Raw genomic sequence first — 21,557 nt, forward strand, 5'->3', positions numbered from 1 at the left:
TTTTTACAATTGTAAGTTGTTCAAGCGCTCCAGTCACCAATTACCACCGTGGTGCCTTGGTAACTGTTGACAATTGACTGTCAACCAATTGTCAACAATTTTCATTCAATTTTTTACAATTGTAAGTTGTTCAAGCGCTCCAGTCACCAATTACCACCGTGGTGCCTTGGTAACTGTTGACAATTGACTATCAACCAATTGTCAACAATTCTCATTCAACTTTTTACAATTGTAAGTTGTTCAAGCGCTCCAGTCACCAATTACCACCGTGGTGCCTTGGTAACTGTTGACAATTGACTGTCAACCAATTGTCAACAATTCTCATTCAATTTTTTACAATTGTAAGTTGTTCAAGCGCTCCAGTCACCAGTAAACACCGTAGCGTCTTGGTAACAGTTGACAATTGATTAACTGTCAACTTTCATCCAATTTTTACAAGTGTAAATAGATTTCAAGCACGCTCCGGTCACCAGTAGCAACCGTGACGCTTTAGTAATAGTTGACAATCGATTGACTGTCAATTTTCATTCAATTTTTACAATTGTAAATAATTCAAGAACTCCAGTCACCAATGACCACCGTGGCGTCACAGGAAAAACTGTGGTCTGTCATATTAACTTGGCAGTCAAAATGTTAACAGATTTTCTCTTTCGGTTCCTGACTCAGATCTTTTCGTTGAATTTTGTAAAAAGAAAATATCTGTGGTGTCGAATCCTAACGTTGTGGTATTTTTATTTATTTAGACTCGATTACCAATCTTCGAATAAATTAATTAATATTTCCAAACGTCGATGACGTAATAATTTAGGGTTTCTTGGTTATTGATAGGTGCATTTACCTCGTATACAATGTACACTTTGGTTCAGCTATAGTAATGTAATATGGGGCGTTGTAATAGTGTAATTTAACTCTTCTGCAATCTATTTGAGATTAATATTTCGAAGGGAAGGTAATATTATAGCGATTCAAAATTCTCGATCATTTGATAAATTGATTTACGCTATATATTTCGATATAAGCTGTTACGTTGAAGTCTCCGATTTTTATTCTCACGAGTGACTCCTTTAGACAGAAGTCTAACAAAGTTACTGAAAATTTACGCTGTTTTAATAGATATTCTATGCGAAAATTAATTATAAATCGTATAAAAGCTTGAAATCGAGCATCGTTAAGGATACTTTCTTCCTCGATCGTATTGTTCAATTTCCTATCCTGCTTCAGTGGACTATTCACTGCCATCTTTGACCATTGTCCTACAGCCTCCCTTACAGACTTTAAAGACACTGCATTAATCCATTCTATTATTCTTTCGTTTTCTACAGCAATCTGTTTGCAGCGTGTCCTAATTTCTTTCTCTCGGGCCCTTTTTCTTTCAATCTTCTATTTTTTTCTCCATTTTTCGTTACGTCTCTTCGTTTCCACTTCTGAAATATTTTATATAATTGCACCATATTCTTCCTTTAATTTATTTAATTCCTCTTTTAATTTATAAAAAAAAAAGAAATATTCGTTTCATATATTCTTTACCATAATCCTTCCTGTCTTGTTCCATCCTCTGTCGATTATTTGAATCATGTTCTTCCTCATAGTGACATTCCTTTCTTTCATTTTGTTCTCTTTTCTATCTCTCTGACTCTTCCATTTCTTTTTTTCGATTTTCCCTTTTTGTAATGGCGGATGATTTTCGCAATTTTCGACGATGTGCTATCGATTTACATGAGACTGCAGGTCGATAGCGCCCCACCCCAGCGATTTCCACGCTGGTTATATGGATTCTATAATCGAAAACCGAGATAGGGGCAGAGGAAAATGAGTGGGGCTACAGCCGAATATTTCATCTTCGCCGAGAGACGAGAGCTTTCAGCAAGTCATTGTACCTTCGAGGTAATATTTTCGACGACTTTCGTGAAACGGATAGCTTGATCCACGAGAAAAATTGTTAATCGATATGAATATTCGTGGAAATCCGCTGTCGACGTTTCCGATGTTCTATTATCTATATTTCATAGCTACAGTGTGGTTGATGAATATGCTTCGTCGTTTAGAACGGGATTGTCAGAGGTTAGGAAATTCTGCGTTCACCTGTTAATTAATTAATTACGGACTTAGCACGCGAATTGCATAAAAGTGTGCGTTTAAATTAAATTCGAGTGTTATAATCGATTCAAGGCAAACAGTGGCTATAATATAATGATTATAAAATTTGCAAATTTTTGTCGTACCGTGAATTTGCATGTATCGATTCTTAAGCAAACGAGATTTAATATAAATTCGATATAAATTCCAAATACACAATGGCTGGGATATAATGGCTATAAAATCTAGGAATTTATAATGGCTACAATTTCCAAATTTTCAGCATATTGCGAATTTAAATAAATCGCCAAGTTTATTATAAATTCCGAATATACAATGGCTATGAAATTTCCAAATTTTCGCATCACTATAAATTTCAATGCATCGACGTCTCAGTAAACGAAGCTTAGTACACATATATTCCAAACACGACTACGTAATTTCCAAATTTTCTTCATTATAGCGAGAATTTGAAAACATCAACGACAAAATACTGGCAATAGAAAATTACAAAATTAAATTGTAGTTTTATTTTCGAGAGAAATTCGCGATGGATTAATTTCTTCGTTTAATCCCACAAATAACGCGATTCTTACGGTTCTTTCTCTTTTTTTTCGTACATAAGCTTATCGGCCGGTGGATTTGCTAATTAAAGCGAAGCGAACGCGATAATTCGATAATTCTGTCTGCAGAGAAACTGAATCGGGTCGACTTAACCGTATCTTCGCAGGAGTTCGCTACGTTTCGGCTTATCTGAGTAGGGCAGTTAGCCGGAAACCATGCTGACTATGAAGTTGCACCGTACTTCCCCCTGTTAAACACGCTCGCTAATTCCTTAATAAGAGAATTCCTGAGAATACTCGGGTCTCGCGAACTGATGATCGCACCAGTAATTTCTCTCCTATAGTGTATACCTTTATCGATATATCCATAAGCAATTCCCCTGATTCGGATACGTGATCTTGGTGGAAATGGCCCCGAAATTGATTTGTCACGTGGCGATGCACAGTAAGAAATTTCGCCAGAAATCTAGCCTAAACACGAAGACACCTTTTCGTTTGTGCAAAAATTGGTGTCTTTGGATTTCAAGAATTGCTAATTACAGATTCATAAACAGAATCACAGAAAACAAAATGGCGAACAGAAAATTGCGGATAAATATATGAAGATGATGTTACATTAGTCACAAACTAGGTACATTTAGATTTAGTTCGTTAATTACTTAACTCAATTTAAAAATTCAAATGGAAGCTTACCTGTCACCCCCTCGCAATTTCAGCACTGTTTTTCGAAAAATACGGGTCCAAATTGAAACAAAATGGGTCCACTAGGTAGAGCACGTACTACCCTAACAAGATAGATGAAAATTCTCGAGGCCACACTCGAAACCTAGGTAAACAAACACCGAAAAGTCAAAATCGTCGAACGACCCGTCACCCACTCACACAATCGACACTATTTCTCGAGGAAGAATAACGGAAATCGGACAAAAATCACTCCACTCGATAGAGAACATCCTACTCTAACAGGATAGGTGAAAATTTTCAAGGCCGCGCGCGTAGTTTAGTATAGCGAAGACCGGAAAGTCAAAATCGTCAAACGACCTGTCACCCACTCGCATATTCGGCACTATTTCTCGAAGAAGAATCACGGAAATCGAACAAAAATCACTGTACTATTTAAAGAATGCTCTGCCCTAACAGAATAGGTAAAAATTTTCAAGGCCACACTCGAAATCTAGCATAACGAAGACCGAATATATAACTACGCAGTACGCCCTATCACCCGCCCGCACATTCGGCACTATTTCTCGAAAAAAAATCACGGAAATCGAACAAAAATCACTCCACTCGATAGAGAACATCCTACTCTAACAGGATAGATGAAAATTTTCAAGGCCGCGCGCGTAGTTTAGTATAGCGAAGACCGGAAAGTCAAAATCGTCGAACGACCTGTCACCCACTCGCACATTCCGCACTATTTCTCGAAAAAAAATGACAGAAATCGGACAAAAATCACTCCACTCGATAGAGAACATCCTACTCTAACAGGATAGATGAAAATTTTCAAGGCCGCACGCGTAGTTTAGTATAGCGAAGACCGGAAAGTCAAAATCGTCAAACGACCTGTCACCCACTCGCATATTCGGCACTATTTCTCGAAGAAGAATCACGGAAATCGAACAAAAATCACTGTACTATTTAAAGAATGCTCTGCCCTAACAGAATAGGTAAAAATTTTCAAGGCCACACTCGAAATCTAGCATAACGAAGACCGAATATATAACTACGCAGTACGCCCTATCACCCGCCCGCACATTCGGCACTATTTCTCGAAAAAAAATCACGGAAATCGAACAAAAATCACTCCACTCGATAGAGAACATCCTACTCTAACAGGATAGATGAAAATTTTCAAGGCCGCGCGCGTAGTTTAGTATAGCGAAGACCGGAAAGTCAAAATCGTCGAACGACCTGTCACCCACTCGCACATTCCGCACTATTTCTCGAAAAAAAATGACAGAAATCGGACAAAAATCACTCCACTCGATAGAGAACATCCTACTCTAACAGGATAGATGAAAATTTTCAAGGCCGCACGCGTAGTTTAGTATAGCGAAGACCGGAAAGTCAAAATCGTCAAACGACCTGTCACCCACTCGCATATTCGGCACTATTTCTCGAAGAAGAATCACGGAAATCGAACAAAAATCACTGTACTATTTAAAGAATGCTCTGCCCTAACAGAATAGGTAAAAATTTTCAAGGCCACACTCGAAATCTAGCATAACGAAGACCGAATATATAACTACGCAGTACGCCCTATCACCCGCCCGCACATTCGGCACTATTTCTCGAAAAAAAATCACGGAAATCGGACAAAAATCACTCCACTCGATAGAGAACATCCTACTCTAACAGGATAGATGAAAATTTTCAAGGCCGCGCGCGTAGTTTAGTATAGCGAAGACCGGAAAGTCAAAATCGTCGAACGACCTGTCACCCACTCGCACATTCCGCACTATTTCTCGAAAAAAAATGACAGAAATCGGACAAAAATCACTCCACTCGATAGAGAACATCCTACTCTAACAGGATAGATGAAAATTTTCAAGGCCGCACGCGTAGTTTAGTATAGCGAAGACCGGAAAGTCAAAATCGTCAAACGACCTGTCACCCACTCGCATATTCGGCACTATTTCTCGAAGAAGAATCACGGAAATCGAACAAAAATCACTGTACTATTTAAAGAATGCTCTGCCCTAACAGAATAGGTAAAAATTTTCAAGGCCACACTCGAAATCTAGCATAACGAAGACCGAATATATAACTACGCAGTACGCCCTATCACCCGCCCGCACATTCGGCACTATTTCTCGAAAAAAAATCACGGAAATCGAACAAAAATCACTCCACTCGATAGAGAACATCCTACTCTAACAGGATAGATGAAAATTTTCAAGGCCGCGCGCGTAGTTTAGTATAGCGAAGACCGGAAAGTCAAAATCGTCGAACGACCTGTCACCCACTCGCACATTCCGCACTATTTCTCGAAAAAAAATGACAGAAATCGGACAAAAATCACTCCACTCGATAGAGAACATCCTACTCTAACAGGATAGATGAAAATTTTCAAGGCCGCACGCGTAGTTTAGTATAGCGAAGACCGGAAAGTCAAAATCGTCAAACGACCTGTCACCCACTCGCATATTCGGCACTATTTCTCGAAGAAGAATCACGGAAATCGAACAAAAATCACTGTACTATTTAAAGAATGCTCTGCCCTAACAGAATAGGTAAAAATTTTCAAGGCCACACTCGAAATCTAGCATAACGAAGACCGAATATATAACTACGCAGTACGCCCTATCACCCGCCCGCACATTCGGCACTATTTCTCGAAAAAAAATCACGGAAATCGAACAAAAATCACTCCACTCGATAGAGAACATCCTACTCTAACAGGATAGATGAAAATTTTCAAGGCCGCGCGCGTAGTTTAGTATAGCGAAGACCGGAAAGTCAAAATCGTCGAACGACCTGTCACCCACTCGCACATTCCGCACTATTTCACGAAAAAAAATCATGGAAATCGGACAAGAATCACTCCACTCGATAGAGAACATCCTACTCTAACAGGATAGATGAAAATTTTCAAGGCCGCGCGCGTAGTTTAGTATAGCGAAGACCGGAAAGTCAAAATCGTCGGACGACCTGTCACCCACTCGCACATTCAGCACTATTTCTCGAAAAAAAATGACAGAAATCGGACAAAAATCACTCCACTCGATAGAGAACATCCTACTCTAACAGGATAGATGAAAATTTTCTAGGCCGCACGCGTAGTTTAATATAGCGAAAACCGAAAAGTGAAAATCGCCGGACGACCTGTCACCCACCCGCACTGTCGGCACTATTTCTTGAAAGAAAAATCATCGAAATCGGTCAAAAGTGGCTCTACTTAATAGAGAACATCCTACTCTAATAGGATAGATAGAAATTTGCTAAGGCACACGTGAAATCTAGCAATCCTGTGTTGGAATATTTATATGTGACACACAGCTTGTCAACGGGCAACGGCCTATTGCTAATCTACGATCGAACTGTAGATTATATAATCGATAATGTGTTCCCTGATTGCACGTTTAGGCGACCACTTGTATTTCCATCTCTATATTTTGCAAGCGAGTCGCGAAAATTGTAGAAAAGTAAGGAAAACTACTAAACTACTGTCTACTCTGATCATTGACGTATGAAGTTCCCTACGAATTATTGAAACCTATAGTCTACAATCGATGATAGCTACATATGCTACCGTATTATTCGTGTCACAGTCACGCCACTTTTACCCGCACTTGATTGTGTTACGGTTTTCACTCACACCATTTCATTTCGCGTATGTATCGATAGACGCTTCGCACTATGTAACTTCACTTGTTTCCATATATGGTATATTACCACCAAACACATGTTCACAATTAAATATCCTGATCTTGATAAATTTGTCACAATTCTTTAAACTTTTGCTATGTTTGGTCCATTGGTATATATTCCGACAATGTTGCAAACGTAACCTACTTTTCCAATATTCCGAAATAAAAACAGACACTGAGCATTATTATTATTAAATAAATATTTCACTGTTTGCAACAATTAAAATATCTGTCAGTGATAACTCTACTTCACGAAACGTTTCGTCGAGACTTAGAATACTTCACTTTAACTCGTGAAAATATTTCACTTTGTATTACCGGCATGTTGGATTCGCGTCGACTGGAAGTGTTCTGCGATTGGACGAGCCGTGCCTCGTTTTCGCGGGAAGATGTTTCGCCTTTGAAATAACTATGTGCTAAAGTATAGATGTAGAATATTAAACGATGTTTCTTATATTTATTAATAGCGATGACGGAAATTCACATATTTGTTTCTATTACGAAAATGCCACACTAAAATGAGCTTAATTTCCAACAGAAACGTTATAGATTAGTGAAAATGAATATAAAATTAATAAGAAAAATATAATATTTAGTAATGTATATATATTAGGTACAAAATTGTATACATGTGCATTATGATCAGCTTCATTCAACATACTTTTAAAATATTCTATAAATGAATATAAATTCATAAAATTTGTGCAAAATGTGAATTTTAACTTATTTTGAGATGAAAGATGGATATGGGGTATAGAGAGTCCCTTTGGATAATACCATTTTTAGCTTCTATTTGCCTTTTTTTAATTAACATGTTGTTTTAACCACTTATAGGTTGAAAAAAAATTGTTATGAAGAAGTTAATGGAGTAAGAGCGAACTTACTGTCATTAAGAGAAGTCACCAAGGAAGAGAAATGGAATTTGAAGGAAACAAAGATGGGGATAGAGACAAGGGGATGTTATTTTCTTTATTCCTGGTAGTGTGCCAAAGACCTTATTTTTGTTATTTGTTAAACAAATGCTTCATGTAATTTACAATAACAATATGTATAATAATTTATACATCCTTTTTTCTATAAAAAAAGCTATTTAAGTTTTGAGGATATTAATTTATAATGTATAAGTAGTTGAAACAACTTTTTCAACAAAACCATTTAGTCAGACCCGTCCAAAGAAAGTATGTATCACATGATTATAATAAAGCTGCAAATATTTTTCCCATTGCTAATAAAATGGGTTTACGTTCAGTTTCAAGTATACTTATAACAAACATAAAATCTTATTGCTGATATTAAGATTGATTGAATAGTACTTTTAATAAAACAGTTTACCTAACTTATGCCATGATAGATGGGAGAAATAAAGCAATAAAGGGTTATAAATAACTATTACATATTCTCCTCTCTTCCTTTTATTCTCTTAACACCACCATAAAGTTTTTTACATTCTTTAACAAATATGGACCACTCACAGATTTAGTTAGACAATCAGTATTCCTTTCTTTATCTGGCATGTAAAAATTTGCAAGTTTTCAGTTTTTACTACATCTCTTATATAACATTTTTCAATCTAAGAGCTTAGATTTAATTTTCTACATTTATCGCATTCAATCTCTCACACAGCACAATCTTTCCCATCTCTTTTTCCAGTCTGACTTCACATATCAGTCTATTCATCTATACAACTTCTTTAACTCCTTTTATCAATAGTTCAATCTCACTTTTAGTTGATGACAGAACTACCACACCTTGTTTTTCACTATTACAATGCTCTAAGTCATTGTTCCAATATACTAGCACACCCATAAACGATTCAGTATCATATTTTGTCCTATGTAACATCACTTTTGCATTTTATTTCTTTGATTTTTGTTCCTTTCCAAAATTCAAGACAATATACCATTGTGCCCCTCAAATATCTCAATATTCTCTTCAATCCATTTATGTCCATCATTTTTGGATCATGTTTGAGCTGGTGAAAAACATCCTACTGCAAATGAGATGTCTGGACAACCATAAGTATTTAAATACATGAGCTTCCCTAATAATTCTTGATATTGGTTTATCTTTCACCTTCTACTGTTCCCATAATTATCTATATTGACATTCACATCCATTGGGGTTGACACTGCATTGTATTCTCTCCATTTGCATTCCCAAAACTGTCCTAGTTTTCCCCAATAATTTTAATATCCATTTTTTGTTCTATTACTTCCATGGTTTTCCTTTCATATTCTTGATTACTTACTATTATAACCATGTCAGCTAAGTGTATTCTACAGTGTAGAAATTTAAGATTTTCCACTTTGCAAAAGAAACATGGATTCTCCTTTGACTGGTGGAACCCTTTTTTGATTAACACATCAGTAAGGTATTTGTTTCAACACTTTTTTGCCTGTTTTAATCCATAAATCCAACAATTTCTAATTCATCATTCTTCACAGCATTTCTCATCTTCATTCTTTAATATCTGAGCCCCATTCATTGTCTCATTGAATTTCACATCACATTCATTCCTCACCTGGTCCTTTTCTAATCGGTGTCATGAATCTGTTCTTCTTCTGAGCAATCCCATTGCACTGCGGTGTCCTTGCAGGACTGAAATCATGTTTTATTTCCTTTTGATTTAAACAAACTTGGAAGTCTTGTCCCACAAACTCACTTCCATTGTCTGAGCATAGAAGTACTTTTCAGTTTCTTGACAGATTGGCTTTCTTTCAATGATACCAATATTTTTATTTCCTCACCTGTCTGACCTTTTTCCTATAAGAGAAAGACCAATAATCACTCTCGAATAATCATCTTTTACTTCCTTTTGACATTAGCTTTATTGGTCCAAACAAGCCCATGTGTCGCAGCAAATTTATTGCTTTATTATAATTATTTCATATGACAGTACACTATCCATTTCATTCTTTAGAATTAGCCTATGACAAGATACAAACTAGTTGAAAAGAAAATGAAACAAAAAAAAGTGAAGTAGGTGAAAGTACAGATAGAAGATATAGTAATGGTTGACATAGATTTTTTAATATATATTGATGCAAAATAAATGATGGTTGTAAGAAAGAATCAGTGGATCGAGTATGCTTGTAATGAATGAAGTGTGGTATAGATTATGTATATTTATGTGACGTATGAAAAAAAAAGAGAACAAATAAGAGAATATTTGGATAGATTGGTTACAATTAGGATTGATTGGGAGATTATTAGGAATTATTTTCATTTAAATATAATATCCACGACTAACAGAAGTTTAGCATATGGTGTTCTTGCTCTTCGTATAATCATACTAAAATTGATATATGTAAATGAAATTTCCATTTAAAGATACTTTGCCCTATAATTTCGTTATATAAAATAGCAACTATACACGTAGAAATTATTGAAATAAAAATTATGCGAATATCATTGAGCGATTCCCAAAGAAAATCCTGTAATTATTCTACTTAATTTCCAATTCTGCACAGAATTTTCTTCAACAGTCCTTGCTAATTAATTCATACTAACTCGTACACCAAAAATAAAAATATGATACTTTTAAAAAACGCTAAATTAAATATATCTTCGTTATCAATCGACCTCACCATCACAGCAACTCGGAAACCTCAACCCAACCCCATATCGACCGTAATTCGATTAATTTTCTTCCAAAAGAAAATTCCACCCCATTTTCCCGTCCCAACCGCGCGAATACGAAATTTCCTTCGTCTCCGAGAAACGCGTTTCCGCGTAAAAAGAAAATCGCTTTACGCTTCTGCTGTCCCGCGTGCTTTCCATGCATTTTAATCGCATTCCGCGACATTTAAGGGCAAATGGGAGGGCGGGGGTGGTTGGTCGAGCACAAGCGGATTGGAAGCAGGCAGACGCACGATGTAACGACGGAGGAGTGTTGAACGTTTTATTAAGCCGGATGTATAAAAACCACCGCTGGAAAGGGACGAAGGGTTGGAACGGGGTGGAGAGGGGGTTGGAGGAGGGTGCATGCTGTTGGCGAGCACGGATGAAATGAATGGAAAAGAAGAGAAGACTCGACGCGGTATAACAAAGGATTCCGACGGCGTGGCTCTGAATTTGCCCTACCGAACCTCACCCGCCCCTTTCCAACCCCTTATCCACCCCTATTTCTCCTGTCGCATTGCTTGCTGTTTTCTTTTCCCTTTTCTCTCTTTTCTTTTTTTTTCTTTCTCTTTTACTCCTTCCACCGTTCAAACTGCATAATGTGGAAAGCGTCGGAAAATGCTCGCCACTTCCGTGTCCGTTCCCACCGTGAATTCAAAGGCGATCGCGGGTTCGCTTTATTAAAACGCTAACACCGGGTATTAAACAGCCGCGACCTGGCCGTGTTACACTGCGTCGCGCTGGGAGTTGAGGTCGTGGGTGTCTGGAACTCGTGTTTTGCTTCGGAGAAGGTTGCTTTGAGGTTGTGAGGATGAATCGATGGTAAGTTCGATTATTTTATGCGCGCTGGTATGGGAGTATGGATGGTTAATGGGGAGTATTGATTGTAATTGGCTGGATCCAGTGGGTCTCTGTGAAAGCATCTTTTGTTTGGTTGCATAATGAACGAACAGGTGGGATGTGTTTATATCTTTTAAATCGTTGTTTTCCTCGTTAAATGATGAAAATTTGAGGATTGACATTTACTAGGAGGGTATGTCAGAAGGCTACGTAATTAGGTTTTATAATTTTATGATTAGTTGCTTGTTACACTTGATACTCCATTGACTCACTGTCAACTGCGTCGAATATCCATGACTGTCGATATTTTTTAATTTATTTTTAATAAAATGGGAAAACGAATTTATTTAAATTAGTCTCTATCAACCAAATGCTCTTTAAAGTGCATTTGAAATGAAGCATTTAACATAATGGAATGGTATCAGACAGAAAATTGAAAAATAATTTAAAATGCAAGAGTAATAATTTATTTTTCTAGAAAAGAAATAACTGCGGGTACCAAAACTATAAAAATATTAAATTACGGTAAAATGTAATATAAGTACCAATTACTATCGGTAAATAAATTGTATGTATATTTAAATGTAAAAATATGTAAGTGCTTATATACCAGAACTATAAAAATGTTAAATTACGATGAAATGTAATATAATATAGGTACAAATTATTATTGGTGAATAAATTGTATGTATATTTAAATGTAAAAATATGTAAGCACTTATATTGCACCGAAAACGCTTAATTTAGGAGGAAATTTGATTGCGAGCAAATTTCGATGGCTCGAGATAAAAGGGATGCTAATTAATGCGTCGAATGCCTGATATTTTTCGCATAAAAAGTTCACGCAGTTTCCGTAATTTACATTCCTTCTAAAAAAGTTCGATGAACATCATGGCAAATTACGCGTTAATAATTTTTAATCGCCCGAGCCCACAACCTCCTCCAGAGTTTAATTAAAGAATAAATAACTTTGCGCTCAGGTTCTCGCGTAAATTAATTGCAACAAGGGCTAATTAAATACGGTCTCCTGACGAGTGGCCCTTGTTTTTACTTTGCTGGAGATTAAACGCGGTTCTTGATTATTTTCTACAGCTGGCTGTATTCTTTTGTACTCCTTATAAATCAGTTAACTGTGAATTCAAAATTATTTTTCCAGCCGTATTTAAAGTGAAAAATATGTCTCCAATAACTGTACAATTTATAAAACACCAGTTAAAAGAAAAGAAGACTTTTCCTTATTTTTCTTCGTTGCAATAATTATTTTATAATCAAGAAAGAATAATTTTAAATAGCTAGCGTCAATGTAATGGAAAAATAAAGTTGTAAAGCAATTTCACGATAGAATAAAAATACAAATAAATATATTAACACAAAACCACCATTACTTTACAATCAAGTATAATCAATCTATCACAGATGTTAGTTGAAAATTATTTTGATTAATCAAAACTAATATTGATCTCAAATATTCATATATAACATCAATAAATATTATATTATAATATAATAATATCTAATATTGCAATAATAAATATTATAATAAATAAATTCCCAAAAATTTTGTTCCATCTCAATAATATTTAAACCCTCCACAAAAACATTGACAATCACAATTATTTATTTAACCCTCTGCATTTAAGAAGCGCCTCAATCGCCACCCAGTAAAATTCTCAAATTTCACAATCGATATCGAGTTTAAAATAAAAAGGCAAAATATTGTAGTATGAATATGGAATACTGAAACAAAATATTTCTCTACCTCGATACATATACAATTCAATTTCTTTCAATAATATATTATTATCAAGAATGTAACAGACTTTACACCAAAAAAAATATTGTTTCTTTACAACGAAAAATTCCTGGACTTGGAAAAATGAATACACGATATCCCCAAGGATCTTTACCCGGAAAATGCAGTAAAACATCTGGCTCTTGAGCCGAATCCCACGTACGCCAGCCCTTCGTCACGATCTCTGCTCGACGCTCGTTAGCCCTCGCAGCTGCCATTGCTCGCGCGATAAGACGCGGACGTTTAAAATTCCATTAAGTTGCCGGAAAGAAAGAACGATAAGATTACTGGACAAAAGGCGGAGAACACGCGAGCCTCGGGGAAATTTTCCTAGTCGCGCTGTCGCTCGCCAGCTCGTAAACTGCAATCTCTGCCCGGCGTCGTTTCGTATTTTCCAGCGCCGCCGGTGGAAAATTTGTTATCGTGATCACTTGCACCCCCGTTCCATCCAATTTCTCCGGAATGGAAGCACGGTTGGCCTCTCTGATACGAAACGGACGCTCATCGCGAGCGATTCGTGCCGCTCCGCGATCATTGGAATCGCGAGCACGCGTGGCTTTGCAATCCTTATTGCCGCTTTACGATCTTCCTGCGTTGTAGCCGTGATACAGGAAAATAACGATGCATCGCGTCTCGTGCAAGCGTTGTAGATTAAACAGTTGTTGCAGTGAAATTTATGAAATTCGTCTGAGGGGGTTTGCGAAATTTTCGGTCATCCTATGGAGTAGAGGATTTAGGTGCTTTCCGCTTTGTTCACGGATAACGAGGCGATGTGTACGATCTTCATAATTTCTCCTGAACTCTGTGGGTGATATGCATTGGCAGGGAAAAATGCGATACTCTAAAATACATTTATTACGAGCTAAAGTAAAGCTAATGCGAAGTAATATTACGACTAACAATTGCACTGACTTTTACACGACTGTTCTTCTCTTCTTTCGTGTAACTCTTCGATTCTTCTGTAGGGTTGCCATTGCTTAATTCAGTCTCCTATATCTTTATAATTTTTCACCTCTGTTTCGATGTTCGAAGTGTTTTTTAATTTTTGAATACTTTAAATTTTTTAGTACTATATTTTTGTGCCATAATTTTTTAATACTAACACTCCGTGGAATATTCGGAAACTCGCTGTATAATACGATCTTAGCTGACGATAAATGGTGAGTGCTTTTCAGCTAGGAAGTCACTTGGTAATTAAGGGTTCAGTAGCCTTGGGTTTTAATGGACAATCGTCAATTTTTGACCGAGTTCTCCAAGTGTTTAAAGACTCTTCTTCACTGTCTCTGATTAGAGTGTCTACTCTCGTGTCATAGGTCATGTTGTCCAGTCTTCGTCCATGTTACACGTACGTAAGTACGAGAGGGTGAGTCTCGCCCTTAGCAGTGGCTCGAGTACTCGACACATCTGTGAAACACATCCTGAACTTTCCCAAACTTTGACCATTAAGTGGTCACTATAAACCCGGGCCATCTTGTAGCTCCTCTAACTTAGACAATCATACTTAAATATTCATGGTCAGCTAGAAGTTACGTGTAACAAGGACAGGAGACTCGAAGAAATTGAACGAGAGATGCATCCTTTTTATTATTTCAAGATGATACAAAAATTTTCACAATTCAGATTTTCCAAGTTAGATTTCCAAGTTATCATATTATCAGTCATAAATGCCAGTGCTGGTGATAATTTGATGACAGTTCAACTTCATTAGAGAATGCAAGACAGAACAATAGAATTGACAATGACTTCAACAGGGACTAATTACTAACAAGATACATATAAACCACGTTGTTTTACATTTTTTATTGCATGCCAAAATATTTTGGAACATTTAAAAGCTGGACATTTTCTGAACCCGAATTCGTAATTTTACCACACTGTGAAAAATAAGAAAAATTATCAGTCATGAAATTATTCGAATCGCATGCACGTGTATCCGTGATGGCATAAACTGGATGGGGGTTAATCGGGAAGTTTGGAAACACAACTTTCTCCGGCTTTTTCATCTCGAATCCAATCACCTGAATAATCTCATCGTGGAAACAAACAATGCCTGAGAAATTCGTTATCTCTCACCCTCGAGATCGCTGTTTACCCTCTAGTTACGTCGTCATCCCCTGCAACTCTTTCCTCGAAAGCGTGGTCCAGTGAGACGCGTATAAATCCCGTCCCTTTTTATATCTCCTGGATCCACGAAGCAATAAAGTTTACAATCTTTCCGCGCTCGCGACCTCACGCACGCGATAGCGATCTCCTCGCCAAGCTCGTGCAAGCCCAGCTCGGACACGTTTGCGAGGCGAGCAGCTTTTCATAAGGGTTGCCCGTAAATTTCGCCCTGGTTGAAGTCGTTGCTACGAACGGACGTCACGGTGAAATTCGTTACGCGATTCGGCCGTTGCTTTGTCCTGCCCCGTCGAATTATTTAGGCCCACGAGGAGAGAGTATACGACGAGATATCGTGGGTTTATTTGAGAAAGGGTGTAATAAAATCGAAGTGACCGTTATGGGGCGGAGACAATGCCAGGAGAGTGTTGTCTTTGGGAAATTGGACGCGAGTAGGTGGATATTGTTCGAGGCGAAGTTGGTATTAGCGAAAGGGGTTGATTCTTTACATGATTTCTCAATTACTGGGAAATTGAAATATCGTAATTCCGTCTGAACAATTTACGAATTGTGAATTTGCAATGGAATGTAGATTAAACTAACTAAACTGAATTTACACTTCATTCGTTTGATTCATAAATTACATATTCATAAGAAATATCCAAAACACTGCTGTGACTTCGAACATTATGTACTTATATATCTATACATGTACGTACAACTATATATCTCGATGATTAATAGCAATTACTCAGACTTCGATCACCTTGGACCAATGTAAATTTCCATTCGACGGGACTCGACGATAATCCTCCGCTTACCCGTGCCAATGAATATTCGAATGTACAATGGATTAAAATATCAAAGAATAACCCGGCTAACGAATATCCAGCGGAGTCGCTTTCCGGACAATTATCCGCGAACGTAGGGGAATTTTTAAGCGAGAACATTACGTCTTAAAAGGCGTCCGTCTCTAAAGTGGTCCGAGCAATGAGCAGCCGGAAAATTAATCGGCGACGTTCACGGGGACCGGAAGTAGCAAACGACGACGAGCGTGATGGCTTCGCTCTGGCCGTCTCAGCACGATACACATTCGTCGCCGTTTTATTTTTTCCTCGTTTGTTTTTCGTGCACCACCGACTGAACAGGCCCAAGAAAAAAAAGAAAGGAAAAAAGAAAGCAAGAAGGGAGAAGGAAAAAACTAATTCCCTAATTGCGATTCAAATTTCTTTCAGGCAACCTAGCAACTGCACCGACATTCTCTCTCCTTCCCTACGCTTTCCACGCGTTTTCTTCGTCTTTACCTACCAAAGAACCTTTGTTTTCCCGCCTCTCTTTGTGTTTTTCCTGCTTTTTCCACCCCTCCCCACCCCCCGCCCTTCCCGCCGCCATGGAAGCCGCGGCTCCACTTCTTCGCTTTCGCGTAATTCCGGTCTTATTTATTTCCTTCGAGGAAATTCACCGTTTTTACCCCCATTTACTTTCCTTTTCTTTCTTCTCGCATTCCGTTCCTCCTTGCTCCCTTTTAATGCTCGACTTACCGTTAGATTTCGCTGCTTTCTGTTTCTTCTCGCATCGATGATTCTTTTCTACCCTCTTCTTTCAAATTTTTTCTTTTTCTTCCTTCTTTTCATTGATTCTCCTGAATTTCTTTTGTAGCTACGGATTTCTCGTTTTCTTGATAATTCGTTCGCTTCGAATGACACATATTTGAGTTTTTGGGGGTTTGAGATTCGGATTCGTCGTAATCCGGAATTAAAACGTATGAATGATAGGGGATAAAGGCTTTTGTTTTATTAATTATGCAAATTTAATATTCGTCCATTGTTTTGCGATATTTTATAATGCACGATTTCAGTTTTCTTTCAATAAAACGAAAGAAATTTAGAAAACTCGGTGCAGCTAATAAATTCAGCTTTTTACAGGGTTCCAGGCGGGGTGGAACTCGTTAATACGAAGCAACTTCGGTAATAAATCTGGACATTACATTCGGGTTCGTTAACCCCGTTATACTAAAGGAAAAATTACGCAAGGTTTCCAAGGAATTTTTATATTTCTTCGTCTCTTTCTCCCTCTATTTTCTACGATTCCACCACCCTCTTTTGGCCCCTTTTCCAAGCCCTGTTCTTTTTCTTTCGTCTTCATTTCATCTTCTTTGAACCACGCTCTAATTCCTTCCAGTGTTCCTCGGCTCCTTTTGCCGAGTCGCCGTTTCTCAGAATGCATTCAATGAACATTGTCGCTGGCCGGCTTCCGTTTCCACGGTGTACCAACGAAGCCTTGTTGTTTCATTTTTTAGGCCGTGAAATTGCTTTCGTATCTACTGTCAGGATATTAATCGAACACGAGCACGATACAGTAGAGTCGTTGGACGAAATAGTGCATAAAATGTCGTATAAATCATATAATATACAATATTTAATATCCTACGTTAGCATGAATAAATTTCAAAATAATTATATACACATACTTCCTTGTACGAAGAACAATTAATACTTAATAATTATTTTTAAAAATAATTCTAGGAAATAATGAAATTAAAATATATAATTCTACTATTAATTACGAAAACAATAAAAGAAGGGTGAACATACAAACAATTTGGTAAAGAAATGATCTAACAGATGATAATGACAACAGTGTATCCATCCACACTCATATACGATTTCTTAGGAGAGTATCTTCGTGTTAACTTAATCAAAGCGGTATAATAATTTACCCAATGTTTTCTGAAATAAATTGTAAATTAACAGGGGAAGAAATAAAAGAAAAAAATTAATTATAAATTGAAATGATGGAATACCAACGTAACTTCCTAATTGTCAACCACAGACGTTTACCACAACGAAAAGTGTAGGCTTGCCGCCAAACGAAGTTTGGACATCTGCACCCCTTTCATCGAGCGTCTTCTTCGGTATCATCCCTTTGTTCGCGTTCCAAAAGAGGAAATGAAAAACGTGGCAATTAAACGACGGCGGCCAGTGAAATTAAAGTCTGATTAACAGTCTGTCTTAGTGGCTGTGTGCACTGCAGTTCCTCGACCGCGCATCCTTCGACCCCAACTGCTCTTTTGTGGTCCAAGACCAAGAGGGTTGACAGAGGGGTGCCGGTAAATGGAATAACGACGAGTTGTTCCGCGATACTAGGGAAACGACTAATATCGAGATGGTAACGTAAATCATCCCCCATCTCGATAAAACCATCGCGCACGATAACCGAAACATTCCTCAAATTACCTCGTACCTCAAACAATCAAAAATCCATTTCCACCCCTAGCTTGTGGAATATCCCGGGAACTCAAACATAAAATCATAACTTCCGCTACATCAATCAAAACCTTAACTCTTACATTCATACTACGTCCGTGTAATCTCTCCGCTTCACCCCTTCTCAACCCCCGAGACACGAAGTGTCGCGACGATCGATCAAGCGTCTCCTGTTTCCCTCGAAACCAAAAATTTCTTCGTCCCTCGATCGATTAATTTACCTGCAACCGCCATTTCATCTTCGATCCTTTTTCTTCGATCATTCACCCTTCATCTCGCGTTTTTCCCTCGAAGATCTCGAGATAAGAAAGGAGACAGATAGAGAGAGAATCTTCTGGAATGGAAAGGAAGATAAAAAGAAAGGGAAGGTGGTCTAATGGATTCCATCAGGCTGTATAAATTTCGCCCTCGAAGATTCTTCATTATTTCGCGATCACTTATTACGAGCGAGGTGCATCAACCATGGATCCATCTCGTTCTTCTTGATCTTCTGCGTGGTCGCTTATCTCAGGCCTGGCGGGAAATAACGAAGGAACCCCCGACGACTTTGACGGTTTCTAATCTGGGCGCCTCACGTGAAATGAAATTTTCACGCGACATGGCGACCTTTGGCTCCCTATGGGGCGCCTTGGGTGTCTAAACGAGTCCGAAATTGTGGCGCGATGTCACTTGGGAATTTTGCGCCCGTAGGCGAGAATATTACGTGTTTGAATCACGTGTAATTAATCGTCGTGGGGACCGGGATGGTCGAGGAAACTATTTGCAATCTGCTCCTCGTATTTTCGTTTCGATTCAAGCAATTTGAGTACGAATATAATAATTATTGGTTCGTGGTATATTATGGGTTATACTTTATAATATTTTATAAAAATAAAATTATTCTTTATCCGTTTCATTATTGAATATAAATTTTCGTAAAGAGATTAAAGAGGATTAAACGCAGCTGTGTTAAATTGTAAAAATGAAATAAACGATCGTCTTTTGTAATTAACGTTCGGTGTACAGTATCGTGAGGAATTATATGATGATGCAGTGGTAAAATATGGAACAGAGGCAAACGATTGAATAGGAATAATAGGCTAGATTATCGAGCGAGGCGAAGTATGAAAAGTGGCGGAGTAGCCGTCATAATTGTAAATGGACGAGGGAAAAACAACGCGAAGGAATGTTCCGAGAGAAGAGACAATAAGGATTGGACACAAAACGACGAAAGTGGAGGAAATAACCAGACGATTTCTAGAACGAAAGTTTCCAGTCGTTTGCTTTATTGCCTCCTTAAGACGGAAATTGTCGTCGTTCGATTATAGCTGCCGCCTAATTACGGAGACTTTCTTGTCGTTGTTTCCACGTCTCCCTTTTCCCGCGATAAAAATCGCAGGAGTTTCCCGATATTGGACATCGAATTTGTGGATGATTCGAAGGGAAATTACGGGAACTATGTGGTCAGTCTTCAACTTTGGAATACAATTATTTCTGCAAGAATGGTGCAGAAATTTAAATATCGATGATAGGATTTGTAATATACGAGAATGAAGTGATTTTATTCCATATTTCGTATAATATTAATATTAACATATAAATAGTAAATGTTATATAATTATAAAAGTATAATATTAATATTAATGCGTTATTATATTGTTACAATTTGGAAACTTTATGTTTCTTTCAAAAATGGTAGATTTATTTCACTATTTTGATAAAAAATAAATTTTGTCTGTGTAAAATTTAAATTACTTTACAAAGATTCTTAAATTGCATATGTAAATAACAGAAAGCATTGTATCCCAATATTTTCCTCGCAGATAACACTAGTTTAAAAATTTCTCTTAACTTTCCTCTAATGACACATATATCGCGATATTTATTTCCAAATTTCCTTTAACTTCGTTCAACTAATTTCACTCAAAAATATATTCCCAATTCCCATAGTCTAAAATTCAAGTTGCAAATTTTACACAGCACGTGCATTTGAATGCAAAACTCTTATTTAAAGTCTTCACGTGTCTTCCTAATTCTCGAACCACGTTGAAACTCTGTCAAGATATAATAAAACAGTGTCACAGATAGGAAAATTAAAAATTCTCTGCCATGACGACTATTTTCCTAAATCTTGGACCACGTTAAAACCAATCCATATTTTAGAACTACCCAGTTCCATGAAGACACTTGCACATCTCATCACTCGTCTGGAACAGACCCCTGTCATCGATATACTATTATAGTACCGTAGGCTTAACAACCCTAAGCAGAAAAGGACTATAAATCTGTATCCATGATGAAATACATTCATCGACGATCAAAAAATCAGAACTCAGGATTCAGATCTGAGATCTTAGGACCCAAAACTGAAATCTCAAAATTCTAAACTGAGATTTCAGAAATACTAACTAATAAATACGACAGGTCTGCAATATTTTCGACGAAAATTCATTAATATGTTGAGGGTAGTTTTAAGGAAAAAATTAGAGAAAATGAGGAACAATCCTCTTCGCGGAAGATAAAACTGCATCGAGCTCGCTAGCAAGTCACCATAGAAAGTCGTTAGAGTTGTCTGCAGTTATTTTTCCATTTTACACATACACCCATCACTCTTCAACCAACCGCTGTCTTCGTATAATCTTATTTTAATAATAAATATAGCTCCCGCACTATTACCCCAGGCACCTGTGAGTTCCCGGTCTGGCATCCCCGCGCGAAGCGATTCGCGAGACAAAAGCGGTTTAAGCTCGGGCCGCGAAAGAAGGAACATGTCTGGCATGGTGGTTCGCGGCACACGGGGATCGATGGGGAAAACAAAACCGACTGGTCGCAGCCGTGCAGGCTTAGATAGCCCGGTGACGTTGGAATGCTTTATAACTGGTGGACCCATGCGTTTTCTCCGTCCCGTGCCCCACGTCGTCCTCCTCCCTGCAGCTTTTTATTTTCGGAC

The 21,557-nt window shown here is 37.7% G+C and overlaps 1 protein-coding gene across 2 annotated transcripts in view; it reads left to right on the plus strand.

Moving 5' to 3' along the window:
* The window catches only part of LOC108545442 (ras-GEF domain-containing family member 1B), a 596,416-nt gene that overhangs the window by 501,302 nt on the left and 73,557 nt on the right, over positions 1-21,557 (plus strand). The window lies entirely within an intron of this gene.

Source organism: Eufriesea mexicana, unplaced genomic scaffold (assembly GCF_001483705.2).
Source record: "Eufriesea mexicana isolate 0111107269 unplaced genomic scaffold, ASM148370v2 scaffold474474869, whole genome shotgun sequence".
Lineage (NCBI taxonomy): Eukaryota > Metazoa > Arthropoda > Insecta > Hymenoptera > Apidae > Eufriesea > Eufriesea mexicana.